General features: G+C 42.6%; 1 protein-coding gene across 4 annotated transcripts in view; it reads right to left on the bottom strand.

Moving 5' to 3' along the window:
* The window catches only part of dock4b (dedicator of cytokinesis 4b), a 141,125-nt gene that overhangs the window by 117,957 nt on the left and 495 nt on the right, over window positions 1-22,673 (bottom strand). The gene's annotated exons all lie outside the window — the stretch shown is intronic.

Raw genomic sequence — 22,673 nt, 5'->3', positions numbered from 1 at the left:
TGATGTACATCAATTTTTTCGTGAAGTTAGTGATTAAGGCTTTGACTATACTCCACTGCAGTCATGCACACCTGGAAACCTGTCAGGTCTCCAGGTGTGCACAGTTTTTTGTACATATCACACATCTTCTACAAACTTGTGAGGCACGGTTTGAATAATACCTCCCATTTGTAGACTCAGCATGCATCAAAGTGTTAAAGTGCTGGTATCATACCATTTGATACTGCCTTTTCATAGTGGACAGCTGGTGCTTGTCACCTCATTAGGAAATATTTCCCCACCCTGCCCTGATGAAAAGCATGTTGTTCTTAATACGTGTAACATCTCAGCATGTACACATGCATGAGATTGCACAGATAGGACTGGTGACAAGCACAACAATATGAGCATACATCCGCAAAGGCATGTTGTTAGCTTGGTGAGAGGGGATAACCCGGAGTCTTTGAATATTCAGTGAGCCATGAGCAACCATATGGAGGTTTTCTTCTTAGTTAAACCTGCTGGTTTGTTTCACGACAGTAGCCCGGGAACAACTTTTTATTGCACGCAGATGCGTCTTGTTTTGAACAGCGATTTGTTGTTAAGGAAGCATGCCGCCACAACATCGCCACCAGCAAGACAAAATTGTAGGTTGAAAGCCATGACACAAAAGCTCTCAGACAACGAATGAACTTCCAGCTGCCACAACGCACACAAACACCACCTCTGAGCTAAAATTAAAGTTATTGTTATTGCTATTCCTCTCGGTAGTATGGCTCTATCCCTACGTCCCGGCACTAAATAGTGGCAGATTCCCGTCAAATGACCTGATGACCTTTTCAAAGAATCACTGACCCAAAAACCCACTGCACTCTTGGAGTCACAGCTCTAATATTCAAAATGAAGATAAATAAAGCACTTTGTGAACCACTCCAAGACAGTAACATTTTTCCTGCCACACCCATTCTAGACACCAAAATAACTCAAATCTAACACATGTACAGTATTGTGCAAAAGTCTTGAGCCACAGCTTTTCTTTATATTTTGATAAGAAAATAGGAAATACATGGAGCAATATTTAAACATACAAACATACAGAGATATACAGTATATAAGGGGAAAACAGAGCAGTCTTCAGAAGTAGTTCTTCAGGCTTCTTGACGGCTGAGTTTAGTTCTGTTCTCTGTCAAGATTATCCCATACTACTTCACTAATGTGTGCCAGATGGCTGATAGTGTTCCATTGTGTTTTCCTATCCAGGTATGTTTTTACGCTATTTGTGATTTGTGATCATGTTATAAAATGAAGCTGTTGCTAATCAGGTGTTTTCCAGATGGTGTTGCATGGTGAGTGTCTGTCAAACTGTTTGACAGACAGTATGTTCTGTGCTAGTAGCAAAGTGACTAAATATACCTTTTGAAATTACCAGAAAGTCTATGTCCTTGGTAGCTACGACTGTATATATAAGAGAGGCTGTAATCAATACTGTAATCACTGATAAATGTACTAAAAATGTGGGAAGAATATGAGCAAGTAATGTTCTCAAGTTCACTAGAGCTATAACAACAAGGGCAGCCAGGAACTAAAAACAGATTTCACTGTTTCATTTCTGTGAAAAACCACAGCCTGACCTTTTCACAGACATATACCCTTGTATATGTGTGGCATCTGAAATGCACCTAAAATATGGATCTGTACAGATGGCGCCAGGTGTTAAAGTACGCTTAAGGTCAACAGAATCAAGAAATTACTATGGACAGGTAGGGTTCTCCTTCATCTGATTAACAAAGCTCAGCTCACACACACACAAACACGCACACACACACACACATGCAGAGAAATCAAAGATTGAGAAGACTAGAATCAAAGGAAGGAGGACCCTGAAGACAAATGTCAGTTGGGTTAATATTGGCTTTAACTTTTGAAGCCATTTTTTTATCTCATTACCGTTCGTAAGTTTCCCATTAGTGTTCAGGCTGACCATGCACATCCTTTGGAAGCAGAATATCAGTCAGTCATGGAGAAATTATCCCATGCTGCTACCACTGAATGCTAAGCCTTCTAGAAGATGCACTAACTGGCATGCAAAGAAAAAGAGACAGACAAACGATGTTAGACGGAGGGAAAGATGAGAATGTTGATGATAGGGCTGCAGCTAATCATAGAGTTGGAGACAATTCAAGCAATTATGGTACTTGTTTCCATGTCTACCCAACCGCCAAGATTTTTATTTAGTCTAGTTCACTGCAAACATGATTTTAAAAATGCACACACACAAATAAAACAAAAAGAAAAACACAGAACAAAAATTTAGAGACAGACTAGCATTTCAATTCTGTGTAGCCATTACTCTATACGTTCACTTCACATCCTGGCCCAGCAGTCCTCATTCAGCTCTCCTCACGAGACATAAAACAAAGAGCTCAGTGACAAGTAGAGACAGAGAAACTGTATAAGAGAGGGGGGAGAGAGGACTGAAGCATCAGTGAGAGATCTGAGTCAGTGGGGAGTGTGTGAAAAGCACGGGAGTGGATGAAAAGACCACAGTGTCGGCTTCATGCGTTCAAGTGATGGGGCCACAGGGTGCAGGTTTTGAAAGACGTGTGCTCAGATTCACTGCGTGCGGTCAAGACATGAGAAGAAGTGCTGACTGCACAGTCACACGGGCAAAATGCGTGCATGCGTGCATACGGCGTGCTGGCTCAAACACACCCATGCAGTGACAGACGGTCATAGCCTCAGAACACAGCCAGGGCATTTGAAGACACTTCACAGGAAATGGCAGCGTGGTATAACTCTGAAACACACACACACACGCGCGCTTGGAGGATCCACTCAAGGACACACAGATGGCAGGTGCTACACAAATACAAGCCACTGGAGCATGCCTTATTATCAGCTAAGCCAGCCAGCCAGCTATCCAGTCACTGCTTCTCAATAAGAGCTCTGAATATGTCAGCTTCCCTTAATACGGGCAAAAGAGGAGCTAAGCTAACAACTTTAAGGAAATCCTGTGAAGCAGGACGTGCAGCCAAATCAAATGGAGACCAGGGAAATGAAGGAAACGCAGGGGATGAGTGAAGGATGGGTAGTTTAATGATAGGGGTGGTAGAAAGCAGGTATGAGCATGAACAATCAGTGTTCAGACTAGTGTGACACTGGACAGACAGCATGTCTCTGCCTTATGCCATTAAAAATATTGAGTTTTAGACTCTTACTTTGAATTTTAATTTTGAAGACGTGAACTACGATCACTAAAATTGTAATGTGAATTATGTTACCCACCAAAACTATGCCTATGCAAATAGTGATTCCAGTGCTATAAAAATGTGCTAATATCGGAGTGTTTTTCCAACAAAAATGATGCTGCAGGTGAAGTAAGATGAAACCCACCCCCGTGATGTGTCATACCAATCCAGGCTCATCCCAGGATTAAAAAAAATATGAGGAAGTGATGCTTATAAATAAACTTCTGTTGCCTTCAACATAGTTGGTCATATCCTTTATGCATACATCTAGACACAAAATTATTTTTTTTATTTAGCAGTGCAGCAATGTCAGATTCTTCGAAAAGATGGAAGTCAGGAAACATGATGGATGGATTTATTCGTTCTGCCTTCGATGTTGCACATTATTTACCAAAAAGTAAGAAAGAAAATAAAAAGGCTGAAAATGAAATATCCTATATATGCTTTAGGCCAGGTTGGGATTGCTTCTGTTTCTAAGGTGGGCAAGGTTAGAAAGGTTTGGACTTCTCTGCTTAGACTGCTGGCCCCATGACCCGGACTCAGATGAATGAATGGATGAATGATAAAATGGATGAATGAATGGATTAAAAATTGTGAAATCAAAAACCTTTCAAAAGGGGAGGGAAAAAAATCCAATATGAAACTAGAAATCTCTTTAGATCTCTTTATAGAAACCTCTTTGAACTAGCTGCTCCTCCCCTAGACTTAAAATTTTCATGAGTAAACGGGTTCACTGCTTCTTAAACTTTTCTTTTAACATATTTTACACAATAATTATGTATTTTTATGCAAATATTTATACAACCAAAACAAATCATCTGTGGCATTAGTTCATATATCAAACAAAAAGGATCAATCCAAAAGTTCATGTGACTGTAAGAGAACAAGCCATTTAACAGAGCAAAGTATGGTGATGTTTTGCCAACTACCTACACAGTAAGGGGAATATGCAACCTACGTTACTAATGGCTATCAAGTGTGCACTGGTCATGCTGGTAAAACGTGGACGAGATGAGGAAGGTTTATTAATGGCTAATGGTGGATTAGAAAGGGAGTATGATCAGTCATAAGTAGAAAATGTCTCAGATTCAAGGCCACAGTAAATGGTGTGAGATTTGTGTAGTTCTTTTACTTCCTTTGGTTAACATCCTTCTCACTCACAGCACACAGTAATCACACTGTTTACACAATTATTCAAAATTTAGCTGGATTTAGACACTTTTAGAGCCTTTCAACACCCACTCCCACAAAAATAGAAACAACTACAGCTGCTAATTTGTGACCAGAACTCACATCTGTCCCTCTCTTTCCACTTGTACCATAGGCCAAGTTAGCGCCCAGGATATGTTGTGTGAGACCTAATTTCCTCCATCTGATCATTTTAATCATAAATATGGCCCCCAAAAAAAATCGCGACAGCCAGATGCCAGTAGGGCTGAACGATTATGGAAAATAATCTAATTGCGATTTTTTGCCCCAATATTGCGATTGCGATGCGATATGCGATTATTTTTTAAGGTCTTTGTCTTCTGTATTATTAAACAAAGACAAGCAATACATCATATAGTATGGCCAATACTATATTACATTAATTTTAAACTGTTCTTTCCTGGAAGACAGACCTCTGTTATGATGACATGAGGTGATGCATGAATTGATGACTGACATTTTTATTTAACTTCTTTAATCACAACAGTATATTTGAACATACACAATAGTTTATTTTTAGCTTACAAACATCTGAGCATAAAGTGCTGACAAGGAACCCTGGTGTAAACATTAAAATGAAAGTCAGTACAATGTGCAGATTGCAGAAATATACATAAACAAAATCAGTGGCTTTACCACACTCAGTTTTTCGACATCTGTGAACTACTAGACAGTCATTCAATTAAAAAATAATATTAAATAAATAAAACTAATAAATAAAAAATACACACATCTTACTGATCTCTGCAGTCAGTAACATTACACATAAAGTGCAAACATAATAGCAATTGTATAAACACACACACACAAACACGCCTTTAAAATTTAAAGGCGTGAAATTGGACGGTCTAGTTCTGATTAGCGTCACCGCTGTCTCGGTGGAGTTTAATAAACTCGGCCGTCTGCTTCTTGCTATCTAAAATATAACCAGACACTGGTGTAAATTCTCGACTGTCTCATACTTCTGTTTAATAAGTTTTCTGTTTGACGTTTAGTCAGCTGTGTGAAAACCAAGGAGGAACCCACCCGGGGGATTAATAAAGTTTTATTTTATCTAATCTAATAACTTTAATCTCAGCCAAACCGATTTACTCACGAACAAACAAAACACTGAAAAAAGCCCAACAATAACATTTTGAGGTTGTCTAAGTGACTTATATATTACGTTTAACCCGAGCAGCGAAACTCCGCGGTGATCTGAAAATGATGTGCCGGGAGTTGTGCCGTTCTCGGCCGCATCAGTAACCCTCGAGCTCCCGGCTAGCTGTCGAGCTGGTGGGTAGCAGACGCCTCTGAAAACGTCGAAGCACTTTTGCAAATATGGGATATCTTGATAAACCGAGCAGATATTTGATGTTTACACAACTACTTTCTCGCCTGAAAATATGTTAAAAGTTTATTTTGTGACCCAGAAAGATTAGTATGAGTAATTTTAAAACTTAGTAGCGGCCGCCATTGCTGGAAACTGGAGTTTGGCTGGGCCGCGCTATGAATTCTGGGATATGGTAGTAATTTGGACAGCCTTCGGCGCGTTGCTGTGACGTAATCGGTCTACAAATGCGGCCTCAGGAGGATGCAGCCCATGAATTTGGACATGTCCAGAGTATAATCGCAGCCTTTGCGGTTAGAAAATTGCACTTGATCATGTTGCGATATTATCGCAAATGCGATATATCGTTCAGCCCTAGATGCCAGTGACCGAAGCCTTGAATATTCATTACTGAAGGAGCTCCGGAGCACAAACCCTAATACACCTATTAATGTCAAAATATATCACATCCATGGACTCGCAGCAACACAGCACAAGCAATTTAAAATGATCAACAAATATTTCATTCAAAAGGGAACCACGAGGAACAATAGGGATTATGGGGAAGTCATAACTGCTGATCAAATAAAACAACATCTAATCTGCTGTATGGGAAGTATGTTACTGCCAAAAGTTGAGAACTATTTCTCTGACAGAGTAACAGTCTCCAAAAAGCTGTTACAGTTTACAACCCCAAAGGCCTCTACACAAAGAGGCATTCAACAGTTGCGCTTGTAAGTACAGTGCGCTCTACGGGGAACTGCCAATTCCTAACACGAGCGAAAGTTTAGAAGCTTTGCCACAAGACCCCGTAAAGCTCAGCGGGGTAGAAAAAGAGCCGAGGCAGCCATTTGAGGTGGTGAGACTACAATGGAGCTGAACTAACAATGACAAGATAGCGACAGCGGTGAGGAGCAACTGAACCAAGAAATATGACGAGCGAGGCATCTGTCATCCAGCCCGCGCATCAGAGTAAAAATAAAGTGTTTTCATGTGATGTGCATTCTGCTTTTCCGTGAGCCACACAATGCGGGGAATGAATGACTTGACTCTGTCCATTTCTATATTAGCCCCGACTGTCATTTTTTCCAACGAAGGGAGGCTCACGCTGAAAACTGCAAGATGAGGGTTGGATTCTGCAGCTTGCTGGGACAACAGTCCTGACATCTGCAACAACTTAGATCGATAACACACACACAAACGCGCGCACAAGCAAATAGACACGCCAGCAAAAAGAAATATGGGGCAGAGCGATAAATAAAAGTTCTTATATGTTTACTATAACACTTTCTTGTGAGGAGAGTTTATAAAACTACAGAAGGGAATCTGTATGTGTGTCAAATGGCCTTTTATAGGAAATGGGTTTCCTTCCCTTTTTCTCTGCTTTAGTCGCCTCACATGGGGCTTTCAGGAAGTATAGACCTCACGAAAAAAAAAAAAAAAACAACTCTAAAAGTAGTAACTAGTTCCTCAAATTTGTCTTCACCGTCATTCAGAGCTGAGAACTGAAAAAACAAAATTGCTATTGAAGATGGAGAGACGCTCTGTTTGGCTCTGCACTGCGATTCAACGTTGAATGTATGGCCTATGTGTATGGTGAGCTTATGTGTGTGTCTGTGTGGCCGCACGTGGTCAAACATTCCTGCGGGGCTAAGAGGTTCAGCTGTCGTCAGGACTATTTTCCTGTGCGCTGCATGCCATTGGTGGATCAAGGAGGATTATTCCTGGAGGTTGGGAAACTTTGGCCTCGGTTAGATTTGGAAAAAAAGAAAGAAAGAAAAACACAGAGAAAAGGGACAAAACGGCCATAGTATGGAGTGATTTCTTTAATGAATCCAACTTGCGGTAATGAGACTGAATCGGTGCTGTTGTTTGTCAAAGCAAGCCACGTAGGAAATCACACAAGCCGAGAGCTACGGCGACTGAGAGGCACAGGAGGAGGGCTGCGGAGAGAGTCTCGAGCCACCTTGCGCTGTTCGAAATAATTAACCAATACTCAACTGTCACACAAGAAAATCCCTTGTGCCTGCTTTGAATTTTTTCGCTTTAACTCGAGGAGCTGCTTCACACTTTGCCCTAATCTTGTCCATTACTGCGACTACATCGGTGCGAACAAAAGAGGCCGCTCTCCAATTTCTCTCAACCTGTCAGGGACCCCAAAAATGGATGAGAATCCCAATTCCCCTACACATCCTCCAGAATAAATTGGTAGTAGAGGGAAGTCTGACCATGGAAGCCAGCTAATTCAGAAGCAGCGGTAAAGACAGAGACAAGCTGAGAGACAGAGAGTGAGGGTGTCAAACTGATGGCTGTGCTCAGCCAATTTGCTTGTGCATGCGGTCCACGCAGGCAAAAAAATCAATAGAGTAGAGTAAGAAAGTTGGAGGGGGCAATGGGGGAAAAATATGTCCCACTTTTCTGATTTAGGTCAACAGCAGTCGTGTGCGCCCTCCAAAGCTGTCGGTAATTAAATGAAACTAGTTAAAAAGTCGGCAGGAGCCCTGAAATGGAAGGCAGATGAGGGATGAGAGAACGGGGAGGGACGAGGCTACAGTGATTAATCTCATCTTTGTTTTTCTCCTCCCACAGTTGTGGTTGAACACAATTATACAAAGTAGAAAGGTAGCCTCATTTGTGCGCCCATTCGGCGCCTGGCACTCCTCAGGGGGAGAAAGTATAAAGATTCTAATGAGCTACAGAGAGAGTTCCTTAAACACAAAGGGGCAGATAGGGACACACTGGGACCGTGCTCCGCCAGCCTTGGCAGCTCAACTCTGAGGAAGAACTCCATGCGGACCGAAAACTGACAGCCCATCAACCATCGCATTCTCCGTCTTATTTTCTGTGCCTGACTCTCCACAGTTTACCCGTATCTGCCTTTCGCCTCACATTCTCCTGGTGCCTGGTAAAGCCTGGCAGATCATACATGGGACATATTAAAAAAAAACAAAAAAACAGTTTAGAGCAGTAGTTTCCAAAACACGGTTCATTCCCCATAGCCAAGAGTTATGCAAAGCAACTTACTATAAATTGTAAAACTGAGCTCTAATATCAAAAAGTACATGCACACAGACTTTTTTTACAAGCTGCCTACTATCTGATCTACTGGACATTTACATTCTCACAAGCATATTTGTCTGTGACATCTAGAAAAGTTCAGAGTTGTGGGTTGCATTTGAATATGTGGTTTATGATTTCCAACTCCACCCACTGCTGCATGCTCAAGCATGAAGAGCACCTGGTGTAAGGCCCGGGTGAGACTCAAGTGGTTATACGTAGTGTGATCAATGACAAAAGCTGACTAATCGATCTACAGTATAATCACATTACCACAGCTGAATCCCCATATGCGTTACTTGCTTGCTCCTAGGGTTTGTCAAATTCCCCCTTTGCATTTGTCTTGGTTGCTTCGCTAGCAGATTACTGCAGTTTGCATGAAAGACACTGACTTATCTACAAAAACCTGCCAACTACTTGCTAATAGCTAATCACACTAGAGACCACTTGCCTTCAAAAATAAAGGTTGTCCCTTTTGAAACACGTAGGTTTCAGCATTAAGGCCCAGCTTTTACTTTCAAGGTGAATGGTTTCCATTTATGTGTCATGCTTTTTCATGGTTCACAACCACTAAGTGGTTAGTTAGCAAGTATTTTCAGACAAATGAGCATCTTTCATGCAAATTGTCTGCTAATCTTACGAAGAACGCAATCGGTACATCACCTTCCTTATGACTGATCTCACATGGTGACAGCCAGCAACCCTTCAGCACCTACTCACCAAATATATGAGGAAAACACATTTTTCCCCAAGGGGCCCGGAGGTTTCCAGGGGGGTGCCAACTGGTCTGTGGCCCATGTGACTGAGGCCTGAGGATTTATATGGGATTAAAACATTGACTGTTTTTTTTTAATATCCATATTCCATCTCTACTGTAAGCAAACATGAAATCACAGATACCAGCAAAACAAATTTAATATTTTTAAGCCAAAAGCCTAAATTTGGGAATTACATCTCCAAAGAGAAACTAAATTATCCAACAAATTGATTTATTGTTATATGCCTACATTATTTTTACATCCATGCCTGCTGTTGTGCGTCTACCGTTTCGACCACAGTCACAGCCAGCCACTGCTGCCCAGCTCCTAGTACTAGGAGGTAGGGATGGTAAGGTTGCTGCTACATTAGGACAGCCTGTGCAAAGAGGATTATGGCTGCAGTCCAGATGAGGGTCCGGGGCGGGGGTGTGACACATCACCACTGATGATGCCTGGAAACATTCCCCTAAAAATCAATGGCTTGGCCTCAGCCCATTCAGTCAGCACCATTAGCAGAGTAACCTCTGGACTGAAAACAAGCTGAAGTAGATGCAGCTGCACTGTGTTGCAAAATATCCAATTGGGTGCACTCCTGTACCTGTAAACACTGGAGCTTAACCTGAGCTGAATTTTGAATGGGTTATGATTTATTTATGCGTGTCTCGCAGGTTGCCGTCCACTGATCAAAAGCCTGTTCAAAAGGAAACAGCTGAACATTTGATCACGATCACAAGCCACGACGTCCTTCTTTTTCGTGCTTCAGGAGACAGCATCGGCAGCCATACTACAACATATGTTGTGTGCAGCGCAACACGCTCTATTTGTGCGGCGGTATTTTTAGCATTCCTATACTCATTATGTCAGCAGCAAAAGCACAGCAGAATGCCCAGGCCGGTATGAGTGAAGTGAGAAAGGCAGGAAGACAATGCTCAGTCCTGCTTGAAGTCGGGCATCTGCTCAGCTAAGCACATGTATTGTGGCTGTGAAGAATGTGCTTTGCTCCGATTAAGTTTATTTTTTGATGGCGTTGGAAAACAAATACACCTCGCTCCTCTGCTGTAGCCGTGCATCAGCGAGCTCCTGAGGTGCTGAGAGGTGTGTAAACAAAGAGGATAGGATTCATGTTTCAAAGACGAGAGACATAACTCACTGATGTCAAGATTATCCTTTTTTTTTTTTTACTCTTTCAAGTTTGACTAATGAAACAACATAAAAGCATCTTTCTTCAAAAAAAGCTCAAAGCTCTCAAAGAGTGGAAGATGATACTGAGTCCTGTGATGACCATTCTGCTCAAATTGGGACCACTGACAGCTCATTCGGGTCTGGATAAATAGGGTAGGGATGCATAGCCCAAAAGACACCTCCATTATTGAGCCATTAGGAGCAGAGGGGTAAGGACTACAGGAGTAAGAGAACACCACAACTGACATAACCAGCAATAAAGACACCAGCAAAACAATTTATAGTAATTATGATTTTTACCAATAAATAGCTGTATAAATATCACATCTATCTGCACCATTTCCATGGCTTCAATGCCTGCTTTTAACAAAAACTGCTTGCCAGCAAGAACACCCAGGGGCTTCACAAAAGGAGGTGCTGTAGGATCACAATTTGTGCTCGTGTTGTGTACATTGCCAGTGTACATACAAACAATTACTCTTTCTGTCATGTCACCTCCTTTGCTCCGCACTGAGCCAGCTGCCTGAGGTGTCCATCCGGCGCCGTCATCCTTTCTGAGTCCGACTCACAAAGGCTCCCACAGTGGGGAGGTTTCCTTTGCGCCCCCCACCCACCCCCGCATCACACCCACACAATAGGGGATCCATTTCAACCGCTTTTAGCAGGGTCACTTGCTACTTTTAGTTCTCAGCCCTCCCTCCCCTGAGGGTGCAAGTGGTGGAAGGAGGAAAATAAAGACGCCAGGTGGATGCTTGGGAGTGAGGTCAGGCTTGTGGCACACAGTGGCCCTTCGAGCCAGCCCCGCCGTGGCTGGATGTCTTTTTTTGGTAAAGCTTTGCGGGAGGAAAAGAAGCTGATACCACAGCCTGGAGCGACCATGATGCCTGGTTTCAGTGCTATATTGCAGAGAGGTTTGGCTTGTGACCTTGATCAAGGTAAAACACATTACAAAGGACATTCTACTCTGGGCCTGTTGGGAACCAATCATATACATCTTAATACACTTAATGGGCAAAAACACTCGGCCACACCTATTAATCTCTGAATTAATGTGTTTTCAGTCCCATGGCTGCAATGAATAAAAATGAAACACCTAGCGCCTCTACAAGCATTTATGAAAGAATGGGACATAGTGCATTAAAGTCGCCAAGCCTCTGACATTAACATCAGCACTAAAACTGTGCTCCAGGAGCTTCATGGCATGGGTTTCCATGGCTGGGTAGCTCCTCTAGGTGTGAGGTGTAGGTCGCCCAGCACTTCTAGTCATACAGTGTATGCAGGGGTTGGCGATTTGGTCACAAGATCATATGAACAATCTTTTGGGGATAAATCACAACTTACAATCTGAATCACAAACACTTCTCTAACCCAAGCCCATATAAGCTAATCTTGTTACTCAGCAGTAACTACTTCCTGTTTTTATTTTGCGATAACCCAGACAAGTCCCTATTGAAATGAATTAGAAGAGCACAACAGCTGCAAGTTCAGTGTCCTTTGGGATGTTGAAAACAAAATGTTAAAAAAATAAAAAAATAAAATAAATTACCAGTTAAATCTGTTGAAAACAATTGTTTAGAAAGGTGTCTTTTTGAGTGTTTTGCCTAACCTAGCATACACATTGTGTCATGACACAAAAAGCTTACATCACACAGGTGAAAAATGCGATTGTGTAAGTCGAACAAGACAACAGGCCTAAAGTTTCCCAGTGTTACACAGTTACGACCATTAAAAAACAGAAGATTGGATTCTGTGTGCTGGGAACACGGATATTCAGGATTCTTTCAGCTCACAGATCTCTGCATGCTGTTTTTACCAGAGGGGCTCTAACTGGACGTGGAGGTGTGTTACTTTAGGAAATTACAAAAGAGGAATTTATCAACTTACGAAAAATAAGGCTTTAAGAAGGGAATTCACATGATTGCGTCTTTGGCTGGACTTAATCTCACAATAATGATTGAGAGCAAGAGGAAACAACATGTGAGCTTTTCCTTACAGAGCTTTAGATCTGCTGGTGGGCAGATTTTGGTACCTTTCCTGTCTTTATGCCAAGCTAAGTCAATTAATTAGAATGGCATCAATCCTATTAACCGACTAAATGATTACCAACACGTCACACTTTCTTCTTTAATATGGCTCAAAATGCATACACTATTGGGAGAATTAGTCTGTATCCATCTTCTCTGCTTCCAGCAAGCCAATTTCAAAACTACTAACTTAACTTAAAGGACATCAAATGCCCCCTTCAGGTCTTGCTTAAATAACGGGAGAAGAAAAACTCAGCCGAATGAATCAAGAGAAGGAATCCTCTATGTAACTTCCAGAAAAGGAACACAAGGAAAGCAGATCAATCCTACAATGCACCACAATGCCAATCTTCAGTGCTGCTGGAGGAATACTGAAAAGGCCTCATTCAATCAATGATGAGAGGCAGGAAGAATGAAGACTCTTGGTCTTCTCCCCCCAGACTGAAAAAAAAAAAACTTCAAATGATCCAGTAGTTCTAATGTTTTTGGGGGTTTGTTTGTTTTTGGTTTTTTGGTTGTTTGGGTTTTTTTAGGGGGAGGGGTTTATTAATTCAAAACGAGTGTTTAACCGAAAACACATTTTCTCCTTCAGCGTGGTTTGAAGGCTTTCCTCTTAGCTGGATAAACACTCCAAATAGTAACAGTCCCTGAAGAGGACTGAAAAGAAGAGACAGAAAAGAAAAGTGAACTGGGTCGCAGTTGGTAGTTTAGTCAACCTGATGAATTAAACAGACCCTCTGAGGCAATAACACTCTACAACACCCACACAATTAATTTTGGAATTCAGAAGAACTAGTCACTTCTGAAATAATCCTGTTTTTTGGTAGCTTTGTCACCGAGAGCTGGAGTTTATCTCATTTCAAACTCGCAACCCCTCGGAGAGTAAGGAGTTTTCTTCTTTGACATCTTTCTGGCTGAAAAACCATTCCCGAAATACAATATCCACCTTCTGCTTCGATAGAATGAAGTTATTTCAATCAGCTAAAGAGAACTGTGCTGGAAAATGAAGAAAAAAAATCAATTGCAATCAACTCAAACACTTGAGTCTTCAAACTGACAAAAAAAAAAAAAAGTGGGTAAATGAGCGTCGATGGGCTGCAATGAAAAGCCCTTTAGAAAGTTAACCTGACATTAAAAGTAGCTTTTCTGTGTGCAAGCAGAGGGAGAGGAAGTGAGCCGATAGAGTAGAGGTGATGAGGACGGGCGGCCAGCCAGCGCGTCGCATGCAGCAGGTTGACATGCACAGGCGAGCCGGGCCGTCATCTTGACGGCGCACCCAGAGCAAGAAACAGACTGCTTGCACGCACACACACACACACACACACACACCACCTTCAAAGGGGACAAAGAGCAAACGTAGAATCTGTACATGCACTGATTCAACCTGAGAAGGGTGTGCGCACACACCCAACACCAGCACAGATACATTGAGCAGGTTAATGAGACATCTAAGAGAAAGTGAAGTCGGAGAGGGCTGGCCAGAAATCAGTGACAGCAGCAGCTGATCCTCCCAGTGTGATCTTTCCAAAGACAGAGGAGGGAACGGCGATGAGGGGAAAGCAGTTCAATCTCACAGAGGGCACAGAGGGCTCTATACTGATCAATGCCACTGCCACAGCTCTTGACCCCACAGCCAATATGCACTGCTGGTATGACCTTACTTGGGAGTAGGTGTGCATTTTCATGGCCAACCATGAAACTGAAGCATGTACACTAAATATAAGCCCCCCCCCAAAAGAACAAACAAAAAAAAAAAAAAACAGGAACAGGTACCAAGGACATAAAGAGAACAGGCTTAATGGGACAGAAACCAAAGTCAGGGAAACATGAACTTACCATCTGTCTACCTGCTACTGTAAATACATTGCACTCAGAATGAACTCGGGCAGAGATTCATCCTGAATCTGGGGGGTATGCAACATGCGTATTAAATAAGCTCACTTTTTTTTTTTGCTACGTCCTCTGAGAAAAGCTCATGTCAGATGTTTATTAATGTCTGTGTATTTGTGCTACCAAAATAAAAGGTCTACAGAAGAAATTTGGGTTAGAATTTCATTACACATGAATGTGTCTTCCTGTGTGGCTAGAATCGGGCCTCTTTAATTAGCACTTTCATACTGTGAATCTGCACTGTGAATTCTGTAACACATTTAGATGGAGCTGCTAAACTATAAAGTTCCCCGAGATCCATTGCCTACATATTTTTTTTTTAAACTGTTGTCCTTTTGTAAAGACAAGACATAAAAAAGCCACCCACTGAACTACTAAGTTACATGTTAAAGCAATCCAAAGATTGACAGGTCTGCTGTGCCTAGCTACAGTTGCTATGTTAGGGCAACCGCTGATGAGGTGAGGGATTTAGCGAGCAGTCACCTGATAAGTTTATATGCACAGCAGCAGCCATCAATCGGGGTAATGTCCTTTGATCTCTCTACAAGTGCAACCATAAAGATTTGTACATTTTGCTTTGACAACTTCAAAAAGAGCAGTTTGCAGCCTTTTCAATGCTTTTCTTTTTACGCTTCGATGAACGGGGAACATGTTTAAGAGGATTTGATGGAGAGACAAGCATGTAGCACCACAAAAGATGTGTAGCATCCGCCGTAGCATCCGCTCTACTGCAAAGCCTGAGGGACACTCATACTGATTTATCATATTCAGAGTTCCAGTCCACAGAGGCGGCTGCTGCAACCATGCACCAACAAACACAAAGCTCCATACGAAAAATTACACACATAAGCCCACAAATATGTATGTAACACCAAATGTACAAGACACAGAGGAGCACAGAGGAGCACACAGTAGCTGGCGATATCTGGGACAGGCGAGAGCGGATTCATATGGAAGAGAGATAAAGGTGAAATAGACAGAGTGAAGTGAGAGAAAAAAGGAAGCCAGACTGCAAAGGAATGAGTGAGCAAGTTAAAAAAAAAAAAAAAGAAGCAGAAAATGAGATAAGGGTCATCGCGGCGCAATCTGCTGTCTCTGAAAACAACTCACTCTGCAGGAATGAGCAGGAGACTGCAGGGATGGCAACAGAGAAATAGATACAAAGAGGGAAAATAGGCATTGAAACGACTTCAATTCAATACAGACAGACACCCAGAAGCACTTCCATTTAATTAAGGCAATACAAGAAAATGGCAAGAGGAGCGAGAGAGGGGACAGATAAACCCAGCGAGGTTTGGGAAGTGCGCATGAACGCCCAGTCAAGGTCATGTAATGACGTTCAACAGCTTTCAGCCTGAAGACCTTTCACCTCCCCGTCACTGTCTCACTCCACAACACTAATCCTGACGGACGCTGTGCTGATAAACTCCTAATAGTGTCCTTGACAACCTAAGCTGGACGGTTCATCAGTCCTTGTGTTATTCCATCTGTAATATACTGCAGCTCAATAGTAATACAAAATAGCTCTTTTTAAATCATTTAATTTCATTATTTTATCCAAGTGATGACAGCAACTTGCAAGTCCAAAAACAACTCTACCAGACGCCATTCCAAAGTAAAGCAAATAGAGAAAAAAAGGGGCAGACTTGGGAAAATGAGTACTGGACCAAAACACTCTGTGTGACCCTCCTGTGGCTGTACACCTACGAGACACACACACCCACCCACCTACCCACTGGATAATTAACAGGGTATAAGTAAAGACAGCAACCCACACCCATTAGCTCTGTTTTTCTAAAGTCCTTTAAGCATACCATGACACTTTATTAGCGATCAATAACACATTTAAAGATATGAGATTTAACCCGGGCAGACCGCGACTGCGATTTTATTAACACATTAATAATAAAGCGAGTGGTTTTTAGTAACTTGAGGGGCAGCACAAGCAGCTACCAGTTACCCAAGGTTTATTTGAAAACGGAAGCCTTGTGGGCATTATAATGCGTCGGGGCGGCCACACTAACACTCACAAATCAATGTACACTTCCTTTACAGTCAATACATGCAAGCCTGGATTACAGCCACAGGACACAGATTGCTCATGCTAGTCAAGTCCAGGCGATGCTTTTTCTGCAGCAAATGAGCATTAAAAAAAATAAAAATAAAACGAGTGTCTTTTGATGCATAAACAGCTCTTCTCACCTGCCAATCACTATGATTGTCACAAGCCGACACCCTTCGTTTATGAAAATGGTATGTCAGTCTTTTTTTTTTTTCCGCCTCAGCCCACACAGATGATACAAACACACACACCCTCCCCATGTTGCCTCTCCTGCAGGAGGGCTGCTGATCAGTTAGGCTGCTGAATTTCTAATAGGACATATCCTATTAACCTCACTCACACAGGGATCACGAATTGATATCAAGGAAGGAGAACCGCATCAGGCCTGCTGGAAAGGCAGAGTATTTCCCAGCCAACCGTGATGCTTTTATCTTAATACAACAATAATAATAATAATAATAATAATAATAATAATAATAGCTTCTTCTAAAACAAAGAAAATCTATTAGCAGATGTTGTTTTTACTTGACAGATGTCTGATTTTTTGCATTTCAAATATCACACAAGTAGTCAAAGACAAGCACTGTTACCATATATCTAAATGGGGTGAAGAAAACAGTCAACATAAATCAATTGTAAGAGAAAGATGTAGACAATTTTACATTATTACTGCATTATTATATTATAGTATAAAGAATATTAGTCCACAGACAAGTTGATGAATTAAGTGCCAGTATAAGTAATAGCCATTATGATGACCATGTGTGCTCTGGTTAAAAAGAAATCGCTTGACCACCTCTAAGCAAAAGCATCATCTCTTTAGAAGCATCATCCCTTTAAGTATCCCAGACTGTCAGTGGAGTGGAAATCCATGAGAGCTACCCCCCCACCACCACCACCACCTCCTTCAGCTACCTCTCTCATCACTGTACATGGATATGGACAATTACAGCACACTGGCTTGTCACCCACACCAGTGGGATTCGCAAGAGTATCTCCCCCACTCTGTGTGTATGATGAAGAAAAGCCAAAAGGAGGTAAAATCTTGTCACTTCTAGAACACAGAACAGAGATCAAAGAAACGTCTCTGTTTCCTGTGTTCGGCGTTGCAGAGTAGAAACAAAAAGACTGCTTTGTGGTTTAATGGGGACTCCATTACAAATACAGCAAGGTTTAATTGAAAAATACACAGGAAGAATCAGTGGTGGCATTTCTCACATCCTGGTCTATGTTTGTGTTACAGTGGCTATTATCTAGGTAAATAGGTGAGGATTTCTTTTTCCGTCTCTGTATGCATAAATCTGCATTCAAATATGTGCAATCTGCTGGTATAGGAGATGATTTTGTTACCGGAAGCTGTCTGGTTTCTGCCTGCAGTGTGAACAGTACTGATCAGTCACATTTTAGCAACTTCTGACCACAGTATGGTGGAAGTCATGGCCTAGATATCTGTTAACCGTAAATGTCCTCGCTACACTGGAAGCCCTGAAATGCTGGCGGTTGTCCCCAGAGGCTAACTCATTAGACGATAGCCGATGGGCTCCCAGATTGGTGATGAATAAAAAGCTCATTGATTCCGTCATGCGCCACATGTCCATGTAGATTTATTTACCCTTTGCATCGTGCACACCAGAGAACAGATTGTGTCTGGATTTTTAACTCTTTTTGTTTTATTTTGTACATATGTTCAAATCACTAGGGAGCCTCCCATGGTCTCCTCGTGTGCTAAATGATTGTCTTGGACGAGTACGTGTGCAAATTTGTGTGTTTACAGGGGAAGGGGTGCTATCTCTGCAGATGGAGGCGAGGCAGCGGGCAAGCAAGCAATTACAAGCTGGTTGGCTTACACCTCCCCCCACCGTCACCCATACATCGCCCTGGGGCTTGCTTGCATTAAGAAATCATGGGTATAATGGTGGAATGGGCCTCAGGGCCCCCTCCAAAACAACCTGCTAATCCCCTTGTGGTGATGGGAGGGTGTTGAATCTGGGGGTAACAGGGCATCCCGGCCGCTCCGACAATGAGTCCACCCCTGACACGCGCCAGCGCCCTCAACCACCCATCGCTTCACACCGCACCTCCTCCAACCACCCCAATCAACTACAGCAACATCCTCCCGAGGGAGGAAACAAGCGATGTCAGCCACGGGAGAGGAAAACCCCCCAGGCCCAGCGTCGCCCCTCCATCTCAGCTGGGCCTCGAGCAGAAACATTCAATCAGATCACTGCGCCTTTCTCTCTGCATCTCCTGGCTGTTTTTGTGCCACAGCACTCAAACAAAGGATGCACGCTAAATCGAGCTTCGCCAATCAACCTCTGGTAGAGAATTCAACTTGCACAAACAGATCCGAAGCAGCTCGTTAAAATGGTTTAATTATGTATCCAAATTGTGATGAGCAATGACACGCTTGATTGGTTGTATCAGAGGGCCTTAATGAGGAGAAAGGCCTCACTCTGTCTGAGAATTAACATGACGTCTGCTCTCGCTAAACATGACACAATGCAGCCTCCAGTGCTCTCTCTTTCCCTCGCTCTGTCTATTCAGTGACTGAGTCAAAGTGTGTTTGTCCTGGGCGGCATTCGTGACAGATTACTCTTCATCTGCTTATGGAGCGTCGGACAGACTTCCTCGGGTAAGTCTGTCATCAAATATTCGGTTTAGCTTAAATCAACGCCATAATGTCACACCACCTCTTATTTCTTTCAATGGCAATCTCATCCTGTTTACCAGGAACCTGTGCCATCTCTGTGCTGAGATCTCTGACTTCCATATATAAAGAGATTTTTCCTCTTTGTTCAGTTTAGTGTTTCCCCATCCCAGCCCCAGCAAGTCCATTTAGAAATCATACATTAACATCGTCTCATCAATCTTCCAACCTTCTAGCTTCAGGTTAAAAACCAGTAATCATCCCGCTGGTGGGCTAATGGGCACCTTAACATCAACTCGCCGAGAGTCCATTCATATTTCATGAACGGCAGCGTCCCCCCATCTTCCCCGGGCCCCGCTCAGCTTGTAAGGCAAATCGACATCAAAAGCGTCAACCTTCCAATTAGATGGCGAGACATTCTGATCTCATCTCAATTTGGCCCGAGATCAAATCTTCCCACAAAGATCCAAGGAATTCCGAGCCCTTTTAGTTAGCCAGCCTACCCTGTCAAACGGGGAGAAAATGTTCACTGAAAGCACTTGGAGGAGGAGGTCGCATTAAAAAATGCCTAACGCAGGGACCTTCCTGTTTAGATATCGAGATATCACAGCAATTCCAACAGCAACAGTGTTCAAGAAAGGTGCTAGGGGAGTGTGGTTGAAAACAAAGACCAGATGTGAAAACATGACGTTAATCCTAGTGAGGTGCGACTTAGAGCAATGGCACTTCAGGCAGTGTTTTGGGAAGACCTGTGTAAAGCACCAGATGTTCCTCCTGGCATGAATAATTTAGACAGTGATTCCAGGTGGGCATCAATGGCCACTTCACAAATGAGGCTATTTTGCCGTAAGATAAGCATCAAGTTATCCTTTTGCCCCGCAAAATAAGTGATCGATGTGAAGACCAGCTGATTTCATATATTCTCTGTTATTTGTAAAAACAATGCAGCAAAGACACTAAGCTACAAGAAGTATATATAGTCTAAAAGCCTTAGAAATGCCTCAGCTCCTCAGACAGTTTTTTTCCACTCTTTTCTCTATATGAGGTCAACGAGAGAGGATTTCCCTAATATGGTCACATCACCCACGCAGCTCTGTTAGCACAAAAGCCCCACCCACCTGTTGTTAAAACACTTGTTTTTACAGAAGGAAACCAATCAGAAGAATGCTGGTTTAACAGGAGGGAGAAGGGAGCTTTTTTACCCAGGCAATGGATTCACTGCAGCAAGGCCCAGAGGAAAGTAAATAAGAATTACTCTGAGTTGTCAGTCACAAAAGGCTTCTCCAGTAGACTCCAAGAATAAAAATACGGAGCTGGAAATAAAGGAAAACAGCCGCCCTTCTTCTTTCACTCCTCTAAGGGTCACTATATGTTACAGAAAGTGAAATTCTCATAGTGTGGCAACCCTATCTAACACCCCCAACATTCACACCCAGTATGCGCCTGTAAGCAAAGTTCTTTCTTCTATATCTTTCTCTTTTGTTACGCAGCTATTCCTGTCACCATCCCTATAAAAGGTCAGCCTTCCATCCCACCTTTGACTGTGACAGTTGTGAACCAATATAAACACATATTTCCTTCCAACAATGCAAGGAAAAACCTCTTTTAAACCCCCTCTTTGTTGCTCAATAGTTTCTCTAAAGTCTGTCAGTGTCTGGAGGGGATATCACTCATTCTGTTGGTTCGAGCGGATCAATAGAGAGACTAAAAACAAATCAACCTGCCCGAATCTCTGACTGCGACCGCTTAACCTGCTGAAGCTGCAATTATCATAACTAAAAGCAATCTGTGTCAACCTTTCTTGTGTGCGTGTGTGTCTGGCTCTTCAAACCTGAATTTCACAACAGGAAATCAGCACAGTTCCTTCCTTGAAAAGGATCAGGCCACACAGAAGAGTGCCTCTGCCAAAACAAGTCTTAGAAAATAAATCTCAGCCAATTAATGGGGTCTTATTGGGAGTTATCGAGGAAGAGGGTGTGTGTGGGTGGGTGGGGGGGGGGGGATCAAAAACCTTAATCCAATTAACAGGATGCCCTCTAGCAGCGGAGGGACAATACAATAGTGAGTATTTAGCTTTCAAAATAAATGCCCTCCATTTATCCAGCCAAGTGAACTTTGACAGCATGGAATGGGTTTAAGTAGCTAAATGGAATAAATCTATTATGTGGTATAAAAAAGTTTAAAAAAAATAAAATGATGCAGGCTAATGGTTCTGGACACTCTACCCTGCACGTGATTAAACACATTACAATATAACTGCAGAGTGAGGAAGGTCAGATATTTAGCACTTATGAGGGCAGGGAAGGGAAACTAGTAGAGCACTCAGGTGACCAGATCACAAACGTGTGACATGGAGAGGTCAAAGGCCAGTTTCTGGTTCGCTGTGCTTCACTGATTTCAAGTCCAGGTGGCAAAAAGCACCCATAGCACCCACAGTGGGATTTCTGAACACCTCAGACAACATTGAGAACCAAGGAAAGAAGGCATGATATGAACACACTGAGTACCTGTGCTTAACAGATCACAGTTTTATTACTTTGAATGGGTTGGCTTGCTTTAGTTGCAAAAAAAAAAAAAAAAAAGCTCAAATGATCGTTGGCTCCCTTTTACACAGACTCAACCAGAGCAACACACACACACAGAGGACAGTACAATATCTCTAGGGAATATTATTATGAGACATTTAAGCCGCCTCTCAGCGGCCGCATCTCAATAAGATGCCCCACCACCACCCTCACCCTCTGGATTTTTTTTTCTTTTTGCGTTTGAATCCAGGCACAAGACGAAAATTCCTGCCACACCAACAGGGAAAAGTCTGTGTGGGGTTTTCTTTCCTTTGCCACATTTGGCTTCGTTTGCTTTGCTGTCGCTTGTTTGTCTCACTTCACTGTTTGATCCAAGAGCCCCCCCTCCGACAGTCTGAACAATGCGCACTGTACGACAGGCTGCACACATTTCCAGGACTTCTCAAGGTCTGGGACAATCTCCGTGGTAGAAAAAGCATCAACAATAATAATAACAATAATTTTAACCCCCCGTTCGGCTTTCTTTCGAAGAATTTCTAGATGCTGGGCAAAGCACACACAGACAGACATATAGCGACTGGCTGTGAAGCAGCTGATTCCCCCCACCACCACCACTGAAACAGACAGAGCCTGAGCGAACACACAGCAGTAGTGAAGTCAAAATAGCTCGCCAGTTCACATCCTCATAATGAAAATGGGAAAATAGGGCAAAGCGCGAGCAAGACTTAAAAATATCAAAAATGTGGCATTTGGCAAATCAGGAGGAGAAGGAGGAGGGGGAAG

This window comes from Astatotilapia calliptera, chromosome 17 (genome assembly GCF_964374335.1).
Source record: "Astatotilapia calliptera chromosome 17, fAstCal68.1, whole genome shotgun sequence".
NCBI classification, from domain to species: domain Eukaryota; kingdom Metazoa; phylum Chordata; class Actinopteri; order Cichliformes; family Cichlidae; genus Astatotilapia; species Astatotilapia calliptera.
Note: the sequence above shows the minus strand (reverse complement) of the source record. Positions and strands in the feature narration are given on the sequence as shown.